A 20,452-nucleotide genomic window follows, 5' to 3' on the forward strand; every position below is an offset into this window, starting at 1 on the left:
GCCTGGCGGTCTCAAGATAAATCAAATTCTTGTGGTCAGTCAATACCACCACCTGATGTCTGGCCCCCTCAAGCCAATGGCGCCACTCCTCAAAAGCCCACTTCATGGCCAAAAGCTCCCGATTCCCAACATCATAATTCCGCTCAGCGGGCGAAAATTTACGGGAAAAGAAGGCACAAGGCCTCATCACGGAGCAGTCAAAACTTTTCTGCGACAACACTGCCCCAGCTCCGATCTCAGAAGCGTCGACCTCAACCTGAAAAGGTAGAGCAACATCAGGCTGACGCAACACAGGGGCAGAGGAAAAACGGCGCTTAAGCTCCCGAAAGGCCTCCACAGCATCAGGGGACCAATCAGCAACATCAGCACCCTTCTTAGTCAAATCGGTCAATGGCTTAGCAATATCCGAAAAACCAGCAATAAATCGACGATAAAAGTTAGCAAAGCCCAAAAATTTCTGAAGACTCTTAAGAGAAGAGGGCTGCGTCCAATCACAAATAGCTTGAACCTTGACAGGATCCATTTCAATGGAAGAGGGGGAAAAAATATATCCCAAAAAGGAAATCCTCTGTACCCCAAAAACACACTTAGAACCCTTCACACACAAAGAATTAGACCGCAAAACCTGAAAAACCCTCCTGACTTGCTGGACATGAGAGTCCCAGTCATCCGAAAAAATCAGAATATCATCCAGATACACAATCATAAATTTATCCAAATAATCGCGAAAAATATCATGCATAAAGGACTGGAAAACTGACGGAGCATTAGAAAGACCAAAAGGCATCACTAAATACTCAAAGTGGCCCTCGGGCGTATTAAATGCGGTTTTCCACTCATCCCCCTGCCTGATTCGCACCAAATTATACGCCCCACGAAGGTCAATCTTAGAGAACCACTTGGCCCCCTTTATGCGAGCAAACAAATCAGTCAGCAACGGCAATGGGTATTGATATTTAACAGTGATTTTATTCAAAAGCCGATAATCAATACATGGTCTCAAAGAGCCGTCTTTTTTTGACACAAAGAAAAAACCGGCTCCTAAGGGAGATGACGATGGACGAATATGTCCCTTTTCCAAGGACTCCTTTATATATTCTCGCATAGCAGCATGTTCAGGCACAGACAGATTAAATAAACGACCCTTTGGGTATTTACTACCCGGGATTAAATCTATGGCACAATCGCACTCTCGGTGCGGAGGTAACGAACCAAGCTTGGATTCTTCAAAGACGTCACGATAGTCAGACAGGAACTCAGGAATTTCAGAGGGAATGGATGATGAAATGGAAACCACAGGTACATCCCCATGAGCCCCCTTACATCCCCAGCTCAACACAGACATAGCTCTCCAGTCGAGGACTGGGTTGTGAGATTGCAGCCAAGGCAATCCTAGCACCAAATCATCATGTAGATTATACAGCACCAGAAAGCGAATAATCTCCTGGTGATCCGGATTAATACGCATAGTTACTTGTGTCCAGTATTGTGGTTTATTATTAGCCAATGGGGTGGAGTCAATCCCCTTCAGAGGAATAGGAGTCTCCAAAGGCTCTAAATCATACCCACAGCGTTTGGCAAAGGACCAATCCATAAGACTCAAAGCGGCGCCAGAGTCGACATAGGCGTCCGTGGTAATAGATGACAAAGAGCAAATCAGGGTCACAGATAGAATAAATTTAGACGGTAAGGTGCAAATGGAAACAGATTTACCAAGCTTTTTAGTGCGCTTAGAGCATGCTGATATAACATGAGTAGAATCACCACAATAGAAACACAACCCATTTTTCCGTCTAAAATTCTGCCGCTCGCTTCGGGACAGAATTCTATCACACTGCATACTCTCTGGCGACTTCTCAGTGGACACCGCCAGATGGTGCACTGGTTTGCGCTCCCGCAAACGCCTATCGATCTGAATAGCCATTGTCATGGACTCATTCAGACCCGCAGGCACAGGGAACCCCACCATAACATCCTTAATGGCATCAGAGAGACCCTCTCTGAAAGTCGCCGCCAGGGCGCACTCATTCCACTGAGTAAGCACAGACCATTTACGGAATCTTTGGCAGTAAATTTCCGCTTCATCTTGCCCCTGAGATAGGGACATCAAAGTTTTTTCTGCCTGAAGCTCCAAATGAGGTTCGTCATAAAGCAACCCCAAGGCCAGAAAAAACGCATCCACATTGAGCAACGCAGGATCCCCTGGTGTCAATGAAAAAGCCCAGTCTTGAGGGTCGCCCCGGAGCAAGGAAATCACAATCCTGACCTGCTGTGCAGGGTCTCCGGCAGAGCGAGATTTCAGAGACAAAAATAATTTGCAATTATTTCGAAAATTCTGAAACCCGGATCTATTCCCCGAGAAAAATTCCGGCAAAGGAATTCTCGGCTCAGATACAGGTGCATGACAAACAAAATCTTGCAAGTTTTGTACCTTCGTGGCGAGATTATTCAAACCTGCAGTTACACTCTGAAGATCCATTACAAACAGGTGGACACAGAGCCATTCAAGGGTTAAGAGGAGGTAAGAAGCAGCTAGACAGCAATTAAGGGCTAGGCAGCAAAACTCTGAGGGGAAAAAAAAAAAAAAAAATTTCCCTTCAACACTTCTTTTTCTCCTGCTTCAGCCCAAACAATTAACACTTTGCGGTCCGGTCAAACTGTCATGATCTCAATGGCAAGAGAACATAGCATAAGCATATATAGGAACTAGCTCTTGGAAGATGGGAACTGAGCTGACCATGAACTAAACCTAACGCACAACTAGCAGTGGCCGGGTAGCATGCCTACGTTGATTCTAGATGCCCAGCCCAGCCGGAGGACTAAATAAAGCTAGCAGAGGAAAATATTAGTCCTAGCTCACCTCTAGAGAAATACCCCGAAAGGAGACAGAGGCCCCCCACATGTATTGGCGGTGAGTTGAGATGAAATAACAAACGTAGTATGAAAATAGGTTTAGCAAATTTGAGGTCCACTTACTACATAGCAGAAGACAGAAAGGACACTTTCATGGTCAGCTGAAAACCCTATCAAAAACACCATCCAGAAATTACTTTAAAACTCTGGCATTAACTCATAACACCAGAGTGGCAATTCCCGTTCACAAGAGCTTTCCAGACACAGTAACGAAACTACAGCTGTGAACTGGAACAAAATGCAAAAACAAACATGGACAAGAGTCCAACTTATCTAGTAGTTGTCTAGGAGCAGGAACAAGCACAGAGAGGCTTCTGATAACATTGTTGACCGGCAAGCAACTAACAGAGCAGCAAGGTTATATAGCGACTCCCACATCTTGATGGGAACAGGTGAACAGAGAAGATGAAGACACCAGTTCAATTCCACCAGTAGCCACCGGGGGAGCCCAGAATCCAAATTCACAACAGGGAACATTCTGTGCGTGATGTCACAAATCCCCTCCTGTGGTAAAATTAATTGCGTGATGTCACAAATCCCCCTCATGGGAACACACTATGTGTGATGTCACAAACCCGCCCTTCAGTGGGAACATTCTATACGTGATGTCACAAACTCGCCCTTCATTGGGAACATTTTATGCGTGATGTCACAACCCCTACTGTGTGAACATTCAATGCGTGATGTCACAAATGCCCCCCGTGGGAACGTTCTATGCGTGAAGTCACAAATCCCCCTCAGTGGGAACATTCTCTGGGTGATGTCACAACCACTCCCATAGGAACATTCTATGTGTGATGTCACAAATATCGCCTGTGGGAATATTCTATGCATGATGTAACAAATCCCCCTGTGGTAACATTCTATGCGTGATGTCACAAACCCTCCTGTAGGAACTTTCTATGTGTGATGTCACACATATTGCATGTGGGAACATTCTATGTGTGATGTCACAAATCCCCACCGTGGGCACAATCTGCGCGTGATGTCACAAATGCCCCCGTGGGAGCATTCTATGTGTGATGTCACAAGTCCCCCCGTGGGAACATTCTATGAATGATATCACAAACTCCTCCCGTGGGAACATACTATGCGTGATGTCACAATTCTCCGTGGGAACAGTATATGCGTGATGTGACAAATCCTGCTGGTGGGAACATTCTATGCATCATGTCACATATTCCCCACGTGGGAACATTCTATGCATGATGTTACAACCCCCCCGTGGGAACATTCTATTTGTGATGTCACAAATACCTTCCGTGGGAACATTCTTTCCGTGATGTCACAAACATTGCCTCTGGGAACATTCTATCTGTGATGCCACAAATCCCCCTTTGGGAACATTCTATGCGTGATGTCACAATTCCCCCTGTGGGAACATTGTATGCGTGATGTCACAGATCCCCCCGTGGGAACATTCTATGCATGATAACACATATTTACCCTCGTGGGAACATTCTATGCGTGATATCACAACCCCTCATTTGAACATTCTATGCATGATGTCACAAATCCCCCAGTATGAACATTCTGTGCTTGATATCCCAAATCCCCCCATGTGAAAATTCTGTGCGTGATGTCACAAATCCCCCCTGTGGGAACATTCTGTGCGTGATGTCACAAATTCCCCCTGTGGGAACATTCTATGCGTGATGTCACAAATCCCTTCCATGGGAACATTCTGTGTGTGATGTCACAAATCCCTCCCATGGGAACATTCTATGTGAGATGTCACAATCCCCCCCACGTAAGAACATTCTATGCGTGATGTCACAAATCCCCCTTGTGAGAACATTCAATGTGTGATGTCACAACCCCCCCTTGAGAACATTCAACGCGTGATGTCACAAATCCCCCTGGTGGGAACATTCTATGCGTGATGTCACAGATCCCCCCCGTGGTAACATTCTATACCTGATGTCACAGATCCCCCCCTTGGGAACATTCTATGTGTGATTTCACAAATCCACCCTTTTTGGAACATTCTATGCTTGATGTCATAAAGCTCCCTCCGTAAGATCATTCTTTGCGTGATGTCACAAATCCCCCTCATGGGAACGTTCTGTGCAAGGTGTCACAAATCCCCCCTCGTGGGAACATTCTAATCGTGATTTCACAAATCTCCCCCCCGTGGACACATTCTATGCGTGATGTCACAAATTCCCCCTCGTGGGAACATTCTAATTGTGATGTCATATATCCCCCCGTGAACACAGTCTTTGCGTGATAGTCACAAATCCCCCACTTGGGAACATTCTATGGGTGATGTCACAAATCTCCCCCGTGGAAACATTCTATGCGTGATGTTAAACCACCCTATGGGAACATTCTATGTGTGATGTCACAAATCCCCCCTGTGGGAACATTCTATGCGTAATGTCACAAATCTCCCCCACAGAAACATTCTAAGCATGATGTCGCAAATGACCCCCGTGGGAACATACTATGCATGATGTCACGAATCCCCCCGTGGGAACATTTTATGCTTGATGTCACAAATCGCCCCGTGGGAACATTCTATGCATGATGTCACAAATCCCCCCATGGGAACATTCTGTGCATGATGTCACAACCCCTACCGTGGGAACATTCAATGTGTGATGTCACAAAAGCCCTCCCGTGGGAAAATTCTATGAGTGATGTCACAAATCCCCTAGTGGGAACATTCTGTGCGTGATGTCACACATCCCCCCCTCTGTGTGAACATTCTATGCATGATGTCAAAACCACCCCTGTGGGAATTATATGCGTATTGTCAGAAATATTGCCAGTGTGAACATTCTATGTGTGATGTCACAACCTCCCGTAGGAACATTCTATATGTGATGTCACAAATCCCCCCAATGAGAACATTCTATGCCTGATGTCACAAATCCCTCCTCCAGTGGGAACATTCAATGTGCGATGTCACAAATCCCCCCGTGGGAACATTCTATGCGTGATGTCACAAATCCCCCCAGTCAGAACATTCTATGCATGATGTCACAAATGACCCACGTGGGAACATTCTATGCATCATGTCATGAATCCCCCCATGGGAAAATTCCATGCGTGATGTCACAAATCCCCCCAGTCGAAACATTCTATGTGTGATGTCTCAAATCCTCTTCGTAGGAACAATCTATGCGTTATGTCACAAATCCCCCCCGTGGGAACATTCTATCCGTGATGGCACAACCACCCCCGTGGGAACATTCTGTGTGTGATGTCATATTCCCCTAGCACCCTGGGAACATTCTATTCATGATGTCACAATTCCCCCCATGGGAATATTCTATGCGTGATATCACAAATCTCCCCCATGTGAACATTCTATGCGTGTTGTCGCAAATCCCCTAAGTTTGAACATTCTATGCGTGATGTCACAAATATCGGCTGTAGGAACATTCAATGCATGATGTCACAAATGCCCCCTGTGGGAATATTCTATGCGTGATGTCACACATCCCCCCGTGTGAACATTCTATGCGTGATGTCACAAATCCCCCAAGTGTGAACATTCTATGCATGATGTCACAACCACCCCCATGGGAACATTCTATGAGTGATGTCACAAATATCACCTGTGGGAACATTCTATGAGTGATGTCACAATCCTCCGTGGGAACATTCTATGTGTGATGCCACAGATCCCCCAAGTGGGAACATTACATGCGCGATGTCACAAATCCCACTTGTGGGAACATTCTATGCATAAAGTCAGAATTCCCCCAGTGAGAATATTTTATGAGTGATGACATACCCCCCTTGGGACCATTCTATGTGTGATGTCACAAATCCCCTAGTGGGAACATTCTATGCCTGATGTCACAAATTCCTCCTCCCGTGGGAACATTCCTTGCATACTGTGACAAATCCCTCCAGTCGGAACATTCTATATGTGATGTCACAAATCCCCTTCGTAGGAACAATCTATGCTTGAAGTCACAAATCCCCTCCTCGTGGGAACATTCTTATCGTGATGTCACAAATCCCTCGTGGGAACATTCTATGCGTGATGTCAAAACCCCCCCAGTGAGTATATTCTATGCGTGATGACATACCCCCACTTGGGACCGTTCTATTTGTGATGTCACAAATCCCTCCTCCAGTGGGAACATTCTATGTGTGATGTTAAAAATCCCCACATGGGAACATTCTATGCGTGATGTCACAAATCCCCCTGTGGGAACATTCCATGCGTGATGTCACAAATACCTCCCATGGGTACATTCTTTGTGTGATGTCACAACCACCCCCGTGGGAACACTCTATGTGTGATGTCACAAATCCTTCCCATGGGAACGTTCAATGTGTGATGTCACAAATCCCCCCGTTGGAACATTCTATGCCTGATGTCGCAAATGCCCCCCCGTGGGAACATTCTATGCCTGATGTCACAAATTCCTCCTCTAGTGGGAACATTCTATGCATGATGTGACACATCCCCTTGTGTGAACATTCTATGAGTGATGTCACAACCACCACTATGGGAACATTCTATGTGTGATGTCAAATTCCCTAGGGTAACGCTAAAGACCAAAAGAATAATCACTATAGTATGCAGACCGGAATCCAATTAGTTCTAGTCAGAGTATTGCCCTTACAACTATATGACGATACCTGTTGAAAAAATAGTCCCCAAAACATGTTATTCCAATGGTATTACCATGCATATACTTGTATACATATGCTAGATTGCATATTACAAAAAAGCAAAACGACTCGACAATAAATGATATAACAGGAGGAAAATGAGTCAAAAAGTGCTAATAATTGAAAAAGTGAACAAACTTTATTAAATCACATATACAAAAAATAAGATAAAATCATTATAAATATAATGCACATAATTCATTGAGCAACCAATATATGGCATAGCAATATGAGGTAAGTGACAAAATTACCAAATAAATGAGTGCCCGTGAAGCGTGCCTGCACAAATGGGTTGTCATATACTTAGAGATCGATTGCTATGTAAAAAAGTACAAAGCTTAAAGCCAAAAGGACGTATGTATAGCAACTGCTGCTAAGCAAAGTAATGGCAAGCACAGCTATAAGCAGTGCGGTTCAATTGGAATACCAGACACTGCTAGCACAAGTCTTCCACACTAACAGCTGGACTATAAACAAGACCTACATTGGTCAATCCACCAATTCTCCTGACATCATAAGCGTTATCCATAGCAGTGTATAGTCATATAAAGTAGTTACCCATATTTAGTGCTCGACATGTGTCCCGAACCTTACTCCCCAACGCACGTTTCGGTGCGAGATCACCTTCTTCAGGGGGCGCCCCTGTCCATAGAACACTTATTGAGGATCCCCTCAAATTTCAGACAAAAGTCTGGTTTCTCTTGAAATAAAGTCGGCCGTAAAGACACCCGTAAACTACGAGGTATGCGTTTAACCTTGTGATATTCTGCCAAAATCACATAGTGTAACTCCAAGGCTGTTTTCTTCCTAAGTTCCCGTTCCCAATCCCTTGTATGAATCTCTTCAACTGGAGAGTGCAGAAATTCACCCGGAATCTTAACACGGGAAATAATTTCATCCGCCTCTGCTTGTCCATACGATAAAGTATTGAATGACATAGTTGGAGGTACTAAGTGGTGCCACCTCTTCAATAAAACGAATAGCAAAAAGATCAAAAGTGGCGCATTCTTATCAATAGATGAGAGGTGCACAGAGGAAAAAACTGTAATATCCAAAATAATGTAATCCCTGGCACTCAAAAAAGTTCACAATATTTTTCTCATTTGAAGATAATGGATTTATTCACTGCCCGTCAATAATATAACTGACTCATAAAGACCGATGTTTCGGCAAATCTTGCCTTTCTCAAGGAAGTCTATAATAGATAACAAATGAAAAATATGTATAATAAGAAATAGATATAAAACATAATCTATCAAATATACATTGATGACAAAAAACATCATATGGTAGTGCAAATCCATACAGCAAAATCAAGAGAAACTAAGAAACCTGTATATAACCCCAAGAAAGACAGAGAGGCCTTTTGGATATTCACACTCCAAACACTCCACCCACGTGGTATGAACAGGGAATATGAGGCTCTTCAACGTTGAAGTTTATTATGTTGTTTAATGTGTTGTAAATTGAGTGTATTATGATGAATTTTATTATAACCATATTTCTCTGGTTTCTCTTTTTAGATGGATCCGGCGGAAAAAAATGGATCTGGCGGAAAAAAACGGATCCTGCAAATGTGCTCGCAGGATGTGTTTTTTCCCATAGACTTGTATTAGCGACGGATCGCGATGGATGGCCACAAGTCGCGTCTGTCGTGCATCGTGTTTTGGCGGACCGTCGGCATGAAAAAACGTTCAAGTGAACGTTTTTTTGTCTGTCACGTCCGCCATTTTCTACCGCGCATGCGAGGCCGAAAATCCGCTCCCTCCTTCCCAGACTTCAGAATGGGCAGCGGATGCGTTGAAAAACTGCATCCGCTGCCCACGTCGTGCACAAATTTCACAACGTGCGTCGGTACGTTGGCCCGACGCATAGCGACAGACCCGTACCGAAGCAAGGATCAAAGAGGCCTTAATGAGCGTTGAATTAAAAAAAAAGACGGAAAAAAACTGCGTGGGCTCCCGCGCAACTTTCTGCGCCAGAGGGGGAAAGCCGACAGCCGGGGGCCAATATTTGTAGCCTGCTATGAATATCAGCCCGCAGCTGTCTGCGTAGCCTTTACTGGCTATTAAAATAGGGGGACCCCCCAAAAAATGACGTGGGGTCCCCCTATATTTTATAGCCAGAACGGCTATAATATATATATTTTTAAAATATTTTATAGCCAGAAAGGGCTGATATTCATAGCCTAGAGAGGGGCCATGGATATTGCTACAAATACCAGTCCGCAGCCGCCCCAGAAATGGCGCATCCATAAGATGCGCCAATTCCAGCACTTAGCCCCTCTCTTCCCACTCCCTTGTAGCGGTGGGATATGGGGTAATAAGGGGTTAATGTCACCTTGCTATTGTAAGGTGACATTAAGCCGGGTTAATAACGGAGAGGCATCAATAAGAAGCCTATCCATTATTAATCCAATAGTATGAAAGAGGTAATAAAGCACACACACATTAGGAAAAAAGTATTTTAATATTCTTCATTTAACCATACTTACCATACTTCAGTGCCGGCAAAAAATGTAAAATAATAAACTGTATACTACCTGTCTGCCGTAGTCCAATTATTAACGAGTGTTCCACGACGATCTCCCCTATAGAACAGTGACATCGGGTGATGTCACTGCTCTATAGGACCCTTAGTGACACACTGACAGGAGACAATGGCTCATGCAGTGTATCACTGAGAGGTTACTTGAGTTCAAAGTCTCACTTTATGGCAATTCCTGCATGGGAAAATATCTCACACAGCAATGGCATAAAGTGAGACTAGGGACTATTTTTTACAGCGGCGGAGGAATACAGTGCAGATGGATACCTTCCTCCCGTCATTGTGTTCCTGGAGCCCCTGGAGAGTGGTCGCATCAGCTGATGCTGCCATTCTCAACAGGAGATCGTCGTGGGACACTCGTGGATTCTGCGGATCAGGGAGTATATTGGTTGTGTGTTATTTTTTACAGATGACACTGGCTTCGGGGAACAAAGTGACAAGTAATGGTGAGTATGTACTCTATATGTCTGTCTGTATGTATGTATTGTATGTAATGTATGAATGTTTTGTATGTAGTATGTATGTAGTATGTATGTAATGTATGTAGTATGTATTTAGTATGTATGTATGTAGTATGTATGTAACGTATGTAGTATATATGTAGTATGTAGTATGTATGTAGTATGTATGTAGTATGTATGTAGCATGTATGTAGCATGTATGTAGCATGTATGTAGCATGTATGTAGCATGTATGTAGCATGTATGCAGCATGTATGCAGCATGTTTGTAGCATGTATGTAGCATGTATGTAGCATGTAGTATGTATGTGGTATGTATGTGGTATGTATGTATTATGCATGTAGCATGCATGTAGCATGTATGTAGCATGTATGTAGCATGTATGTTGCATGTAGTATGTATGTAGTATATATGTAATATATATGTAGTATGTATGTAGTATGTATGCAGCATGTATGTAGCATGTATGCAGCATGTATGCAGCATGTATGTAGCATGTATGTAGCATGTATGTAGTATTTTTTTTTACATTCAACACATTAGCCGGATAATGGGACTACTACTGTCCCATCATTGGCTAATGTGTCAATCACTGTTATTGTAGCAGGCATCGTCCGATGGGACTTGTAGTCCCATCGGACGATGCCTGCACAGACACAAAGACCCCCGGCAGGCCCACACAGACCCCCGAGAGGCTGCACAGACCCCCGGCTGGCCGCACAGACAACCAGCAGGCACGCACAGACCCCCACGGTCCTGCACAGACCCCGCCCTCACAGATACACAGTCTCCGCCCACGCACCGCCCACACTCAATTATAGTGCATTATTGCACTATGGGAACTTCCGATTCTGGTATGATATATCGCAAAAATATCGGAACTCGGTATCGGAATTGCGATACAGCAAATATCGGCCAATACCCGATATTTGCAGTATCGGAATGCTCAACACTAGTGATGTCACAAATCTGCCCCGTGGGAACATTCTATGCATGATGTCACAAATGTCCCCATGGGAACATTATATGCATTGTGTCACAGATCCGCCTATGGGAACATTCTATGCTTGATGTCCCACATCACCTCCCGTGGGAACATTCTGTGCGTGATTTCACAAATTCCTCTCCCACGTGGGATCATTCTATGCGTGATGTCACAAATTACTCCCTGTGGGAACATTCTATGCTTGATGTCACAAATCTCACCAGTGGGAACATTCTATGTGTGATGTCACAAATCCCCCCCGTGGGAACATTCTATACGTGATGTCTAGTGTTGAGCGATACCTTCCGATATTCAAAGGTATCGGTATCGGATGGGATCGGCCGATATCCAAAAAATATCGGATATCGCCGATACCGATACCCGATACCAATGCAAGTCAATGGGACACAAGTATCGGAAGCTATCCTGGATGGTTCCCAGGGTCTGAAGGAGAGGAAACTCTCCTTCAGGCCCTGGGATCCATATTCATGTAAAAAATAAAGAATGAAAATAAAAAATATAGATATACTCACCCCTCCGGCGGCCCCTGGACCTTACCGATGTAACCGGCAGCCTCCATTCCTAAGAATGAGGAGTTTAGGACCTTCGATGACGTCGCGGCTTGTGATTGGTCGCGTGACCGCTCATGCGACCAATCACAAGCCGCGACATCATCGCAGGTCCTAAACTCCTCGTTCTTAGGAACGGAGGCTGCCGGTTACATCGGTAAGGTCCAGGGGCCGCCGGAGGGGTGAGTATATCCATATTTTTTATTTTAATTCTTTATTTTTTACATGAATATGGATCCCAGGGCCTGAAGGAGAGTCTCCTCTCCTCCAGACCCTGGGAACCATACACTGCTAACTTCCGATTCTGATTTCCGATAGCACAAAAATATCGGAACTCGGTATCGGAATTCCGATACAGCAAATATCGGCCGATACCCGATACTTGCGGTATCGGAATGCTCAACACTAGTGATGTCACAAATTCCCCCCGTGGGAACTTTCTATGCATGATGTCACAAATGTCCCTCATGGGAACATTCTATGCACTAAGTCACAGATCCCCTGTGGGAACATTCTATGCGTGATGTCACAATCCTCCGTGTGAACATTCTATGCATGAAGTCACAAATCCTCCCAGTGGGAACATTCTATGCGTGATGTAAAAAAACCCCAGTGGGAACATTCTATGCGTGATGTCACAAACCCAACCCATGGGAACATTCTATGTGTGATGTCACAAACCCCACCTGTGGGAACATTCTATGCGTGATGTCACAATTCTCCGAGGGAACATTATGCGTGATGTATCAAATCCTCCCAGTGGGAGCATTCTATGCGTGATGTAAAAAATCCCCCCAGTGGGAACATTCTATGCGTGATGTCACATATCCCCCCTTGTGGGAACATTGTATGCGTGATCTCACAAATATCGTCTGTGGGAATATTCTACGTGTGATGTTACAATCCCCCATTCATGTAAAACCAGAACACATGAGCTGCACGCACAGTGAACAAGCCCGTATAGACATGTTCACACCATGAAGAGACTTGAAAACACAAAAAGGCATAGTAAAACCAAAAACACTCTGTTGCAAATAAAAATCACAGTGGACAGCAAGTGCTAGTAAAAAGATGGAAAAAACAGGGTATTTGATATGTTTTTTGCAAAAAATGTATATGAAGCCGCTCTACCAAACGTCAAGGTATACCCATATCAGAGCAGTCCTAACTAATGTATGTAATCCCTATCTGATGTATTTAAAACCTGGTCATATGTACAATACCTGTATGAGCAGGATTCAGAAAAGGAATGTCCATGTGGACACGCTGGACAGAACAGCTCCTGTGCGCACAGCTCAACAAAAAAAAAGAGGAAGAAGAACTTATCAACCAAATACCCTGTTTTTGCCATCTTTTTACTAGCACTTGCTGTCCACCGTGTATTTTTTTCTGCAACAGAGTGTTTTTGGTTTTACTAATCCCCCCATTCAGTGGGAACATTCTATGCGTGATGTCACGACCCGACCCGTAGGAACATTCTATGAGTGATGTCACAAATACCCTCTTCAGTGGGAACATTCTATGCGTGATGTCACAAATCCCCCCCATGGGAATATTCTATGTGTGATGTCACAAATGCCCCCGTGTGAACATTCTTTGCGTGATGTCACAAATCCCCCAATGTGGGAACATTCTATGCATGATGTCACAATCCCCACCCATGGGAACATTCTATGCGTGATGTCACAAACCCTACCCGTGGGAACATTGTATGCGTTATGTCACAATCCTCCGTGGGAACATTATGCGTGATGTAACAAATCCCACAGTGGGAACATTCTATGCGTGTTGTCACATATTCCCCCTCGTGGGAACATTGTATGCGTGATCTCACAAATATCACATGTGGGAACATTCTACGCGTGATGTTACAATCTGCCCATTCAGTGGGAACATTCTATGCGTGACGTCACAACCCGACCAGTAGGAACATTCTATGCATGATGTCACAAATTCCCTCTTCAGTGGGAACATTCTATGCTTGATCTCACAAATCCCCCTGGTGGGAATATTCTACGCATTATGTCACAAATGTCACCCATGGGAACATTTTATGCATTATGTCACAGATCCCCCATGGTAACATTCTATGCATTATGTCTGATGTCACACATCCCCCCATGAGAACATTCTATGTGTGATGTCACAAATCCCCCCATGGGAACATTCTATGCAGTTTGTCACAATCCCCCCTTCAGTGGGAAATTTCTATGCGTGATGTCGCAACCCGTCCCGCAGAAACATTCTATGCGTAATGTCACAAATTCCCCCTACAGTAGGAATATTCTATGCTGGATGTCACAAATCCCCACCGTGGAACATTCTATGCGTGATGTCACAAATCCCCTTCTGTGGGAACTTTCTATGCGTGATGACACAAATCCCCCGTGGGAACATTGTATGCGTGATGTCACAAATCCCCTCCTGTGGGAACATTCTGTGTGTGATGTCACAACACCACCGTGGGAACATTCTATGCGTGATGTCACAAATGCCCTCCGTGGGAACATTGTATGCGTGATATCACATATCCCTCCCCCGTGGGAACATGTGCTTGATGCCACAAATCCCCCTCTTGTGGGAACATTCTATGCATGATGTCACAAATCCCCCCAGTGGGAACATTCTATGCATGATGTCAAAAATATTGCCTGTGGGAACATTCTATGGGTGATGTCAGAAAACTCCCCCATGTGGAAATATTCTATGAATGATGTCACAAATAACCTCTTCAGTGGGAACATTCTATGTGTGATGTCAGAAATCCCCCATGTGGAAATATTCTATGCGTCATGTCACAAATCCACCCCATGGGAACATTCTATGCATGATGTCACAATTATCACCTGTGAGAACATTCTATGCGTGATGTCACAATTCCCCACGTGGGAACATTCTATGTGTGATGTCACAAATCCCCCCCATGGGAATATTCTATGTGTGATGTCACAAATGCCCCCGTGTGAACATTCTTTGCGTGATGTCACAAATCCCCCAATGTGGGAACATTCTATGCATGATGTCACAATCCCCACCCATGGCAACATTCTATGCGTTATGTCACAATCCTCCGTGGGAACATTATGCGTGATGTAACAAATCCCACAGTGGGAACATTCTATGCGTGTTGTCACATATTCCCCCTCGTGGGAACATTGTATGCATGATCTCACAAATATCGCATGTGGGAACATTCTACGCGTGATGTTACAATCTGCCCATTCAGTGGGAACATTCTATGCGTGACGTCACAACCCGACCAGTAGGAACATTCTATGCATGATGTCACAAATTCCCTCTTCAGTGGGAACATTCTATGCTTGATCTCACAAATCCCCCTGGTGGGAATATTCTATGCATTATGTCACAAATGTCACCCATGGGAACATTTTATGCATTATGTCCCAGATCCCCCCATGCTAACATTCTATGCATTATGTCTGATGTCACACATCTCCCCATGAGAACATTCTATGTGTGATGTCACAAATCCCCCCATGGGAACATTCTATGCAGTTTGTCACAATCCCCCCTTCAGTGGGAAATTTCTATGCGTGATGTCGCAACCCGTCCCGCAGAAACATTCTATGCGTAATGTCACAAATTCCCCCTACAGTGGGAATATTCTATGCTGGATGTCACAAATCCCCACCGTGGAATATTCTATGCGTGATGTCACAAATCCCCTTCTGTGAGAACTTTCTATGCGTGATGACACAAATCCCCCGTGGGAACATTGTATGCGTGATGTCACAAATCCCCTCCTGTGGGAACATTCTGTGTGTGATGTCACAATACCACCGTGGGAACATTCTATGCATGATGTAACAAATGCCCTCCGTGGGAACATTGTATGCGTGATATCACATATCCCTCCCCCGTGGGAACATGTGCTTGATGCCACAAATCCCCCTCTTGTGGGAACATTCTATGCATGATGTCACAAATCCCCCCAGTGGGAACATTCTATGCATGATGTCAAAAATATTGCCTGTGGGAACATTCTATGTGTGATGTCAGAAATCCCCCCCATGTGGAAATATTCTATGCGTCATGTCACAAATCCACCCCATGGGAACATTCTATGCATGATGTCACAATTATCACCTGTGATAACATTCTATGCGTCATGTCACAAATCCACCCCATGGGAACATTCTATGCGTGATGTCACATATCCCTCTCCTGTGGGAAAATTCTATGCTTGATGCCACAAATCCATCCCTTGTGGAAACATTCTATGCCTGATGTCACAAATCCCCCCGTGGAACATTCTATGCGTCTTGTCAGAACCAACCCCTTGCTGGAACATTCTATGGGTGATGTAACAAATCCCCCCTGTGGGAACATTCTATGCATGATGTCAAATCCCCCAAGTGGGAACATTCTATGCATAATGTCACAATTAATGCCTGTGGGTGCATTCTATGCGTGATGTAACAATCCCCCCCTGTGGGAACATTCTATGCGTGATGTCACAAATCACACTCCTGTGGGAACATTCTATGTGTGATGTCACAAATATCGCCTGAGGAAACATTCTATGTGTGATGTCACAAATCTCCCCATGGGAACATTCTATGCGTGAGGTCACAAATCCCCCCGTTATAATATTCTTTGCATGACTTCCCAAATCCCCTGTGGCAATATTGTATGCGTGATGTCACAAATTCCCCCTAGTGGGAACATTCTACGCGTGATGTCACAAATCCCCTCCCGTGGGAACATTTTAAGCGTAATGTCACAAATCCCCTCCTGTGGGAACATTCTATGTGTAATGTCACAAATTCCGCTGGTGGGAACATTCTATGCGTGATCTCACATATCCCCCATGGGAACATTCTATGCCTGATGTCACAAACCCCCCCTTCAGAGGGAACAATGTATTGCGTGATGTCACAATTCCTCCCGTAGGAACATTCTATGAATGATGTCACAAATCCACTCCGTGGGAACATTCTATGCGTGATGTCACAAATATTGCCTGTGGGAACATTCTATGCGTGATGTCACATCCCACCCCATTGGAACATTCTATGCGTGATGTCACAAATAGTGTTGAGCATTCCGATACCGCAAGTATCGGGTATCGGCCGATATTTGCTGTATCGGAATTCCGATACCGAGTTCCGATATTTTTGTGATATCGGAAATCGGAATCGGAAGTTCCCAGTGTATGGTTCCCAGGGTCTGGAGGAGACGAGACTCTCCTTCAGGCCCTGGGATACATATTTATGTAAAAAATGAAGAATACAAATAAAAAATATGGATATACTCACCCCTCCGGCGGACCCTGGACCTTAGCGATGTAACCGGCAGCCTCCGTTCCTAAGAATGCAGTGAGTGTAGGACCTGCGATGACGTCGCGGCTTGTGATTGGTCGCGTGAGCGGTCACATGAGCGGTCATGCGACCAATCACAAGCCGCGACGTCATTGAAGGTCCTTCACTCTGCATTCTTAGGAACGGAGGCAGACGCTTGGACCGGTGAGAGCCAGGGGCCGTCCGAGGGGTGAGTATATCAATATTTTTTTTTTTATTCTTTATTTTATACATGAATATGGATCCCAGGGCCTGAAGGAGAGTTTCCTCTCCTTCAGACCCTGGGAACCATTCCGATATTTTGTGTCCCATTAATATGCATTGGTATCGGGCATCGGTATTGGCGATATCCGATATTTTTTGGGTATCGGCCGATCCAATCCGATACGGATACCTTTGCATATCGGAAGGTATCGCTCAACACTAGTCACAAATCCCCCTAGTGGAACCACTCTATGCGTGATGTCACAAATCCCTCCCCCCGTGGGAATACTCTATGCATGATGTCACAAATTCCTCCTCCCGTAGGAACATTCTATGCATATGTCACAAATCCCTTCCCCCGTGGGAACATTCTATACGTAATGTCACAAACTCCCCGTGCGAACATTCTATGCGTTATGTCACAAATCCCACCTGTGGTAACATTCTATATGTGATGCCACAAACCCCCCCATGTGAACTTTCTATGCATGATGTGACAACCCCTCTGTGAAAACATTCTATGTGTGATGTCACAACGCCCTGGTGGGAACATTGTATGTGTGATGTCACAAATCCCCGCCATGGAAACATTCTATGCTTGATGTCACAAATCCCCCATTAAGAACATTCTATGTGTGATGTCACAACCCCCCGTGAGACCATTCTATGCGTGATATCACAACCCCCCCTGGTGGGAACATTCTATGCCTGATGTCACAAATCCCTTCCTGTGGGAACATTCTATGCGTGATCTCACATATCCCCCCCATGGGAACATTCTATGCCTGATGTCACAAACCCCCCTTTCAGTGGGAACATTGCATTGCGTGATGTCACAACCCCTCCCGTAGGAACATTCTATGCGTGATGTCACAAATCCACTCCGTGGGAACATTCTGTGTGTGATGTCACAAATGTCGCCTGTGGGAACATTCTATGCATGATGTCACATCTCACCCCGTGGGAACATTCTATGCGTGATGTCACAAATCCCCCTAGTGGAATCACTCTCTGCATGATGTCACAAATCCCTCCCCCCCGTGGGAATACTCTATGCATGATGTCACAAATCCCTCCTCCCATGGGAACATTCTATGCGTATGTGACAAATCCCTCCCCCCATGGGAACAATCTATGCGTGATGTCACAAACTCCCTGTGGGAACATTCTATGAGTTATGTCACAAACCCCCCCTGTGGGAATATTCTATATGTGATGCCACAAACCCCCCCATGTGAACTTTCTATGCGTGATGTCACAACCCCTCTGTGAAAACATTCTATGCATGATATCACAACCCCCCGTGGGAACATTCTATGCTTGATGTCACAAAGCCCCCCATTGGGAACATTCTATGTGTGATGTCACAACCCCCCCCCCCATGAGACCATTCTATGCGTAATATTATAATCCCCCTGGTGGGAACATTCTATGCGTGATGTCACAAATCCCCCTGTGGGAACACCCTATGCGTGATGTCACAACTAGTGATGAGTGAATATGCTCATTACTGGAGATTTCCAGAGCACGCTCGGGTGTCCTCATTTTTTAGTGCTCAGAAATTTAGTTTTCATCACCGCAGCTGAATGATTTAGATCTCTTAGCCAGCTTGATTAAATGTGGGGATTCCCTAGCAACCAGGCAACCCCCATATGTACTTATGCTGGCTAACAGATGTAAATCATTCAGCTGCGGTGATGAAAACAAAATCTCCAAGCAATTAAAAATACTTGGAGGACACCCGAGCGTGCTCTGGAAATCTCGAGTAACGAGTATATTCGCTTATCACTAGTAACAACGCACTCCCTGTGGGAACATTCTAAACGTGATGTCACAAACCCCATGGTGGGAACATTCTATGCGTGATGTCACAATTCCCCCCAGTGGGAACATTCTATGCGTGATGTCACAAATGTCCCCCATGGAAACATTCTATGCGTGATGTCACAAATGTCCCCCATGGGAACATTGTATGCATTATGTCACAGATCCCCCCCTTTGTGAACATTCTATGCATGATCTCACAAATCCCCCACTGTGGGAACATTCAATGCGTGATGTCAGAAATCCCCCCAGTGGGAAAATTCTATGCGTGATGTCACAAATCCTCCCAGTGGGAACATTCTATGTGTGATGTAAAAAAAAACCAGGGGGAACATTCTATGCATGATGGCACAAATCTCCCACCATGGAAACATTCGATGCGTGATGTCAAAAATCCCCCACCGTGGGAACATTCTATGCATGATGTCACAAACCCCACCCATGGGAACATTCTATGCATGATGTCACAATCCTCGGTGGGAACATTATGCGTGGTGTAACAAATCCCCCCAAGTGGGAACATTCTATGCATGATGACACAAATCCCCCGTGGGAACATTGTATGCGTGATGTCACAAATCCCCTCCTGTGGGAACACTCTATGCGTGATGTCACAACACCACCACGGGAACATTCTATGCGTGATGTCACAACCCTCAGGTGGGAACATTCTATCCGTGATGTCACAAATGCCCTCCGTGGGAACATTGTATGCGTGATATCGCATATCCCTCCCCCGTGGGAACATTCTGTGCTTGATGCCACAAATCCCCTCTTGTGGGAACATTCTATACGTGATGTCACACATCCCCCCAGTGGGAACATTCTATGCACGATGTCAAAAATATCGCCTGTGGGAACATTCTATGTGTGATGTCAGAAATCCCCCCATGTGGAAATATTCTATGCATGATGTCACAATTATCGCCTGTGGGAACATTCTATGCGTGATGTCACAACCCCCCACGCGGGAACATTCTATGCGTGATT

Source organism: Ranitomeya variabilis, chromosome 2, assembly GCF_051348905.1.
Source record: "Ranitomeya variabilis isolate aRanVar5 chromosome 2, aRanVar5.hap1, whole genome shotgun sequence".
Lineage (NCBI taxonomy): Eukaryota > Metazoa > Chordata > Amphibia > Anura > Dendrobatidae > Ranitomeya > Ranitomeya variabilis.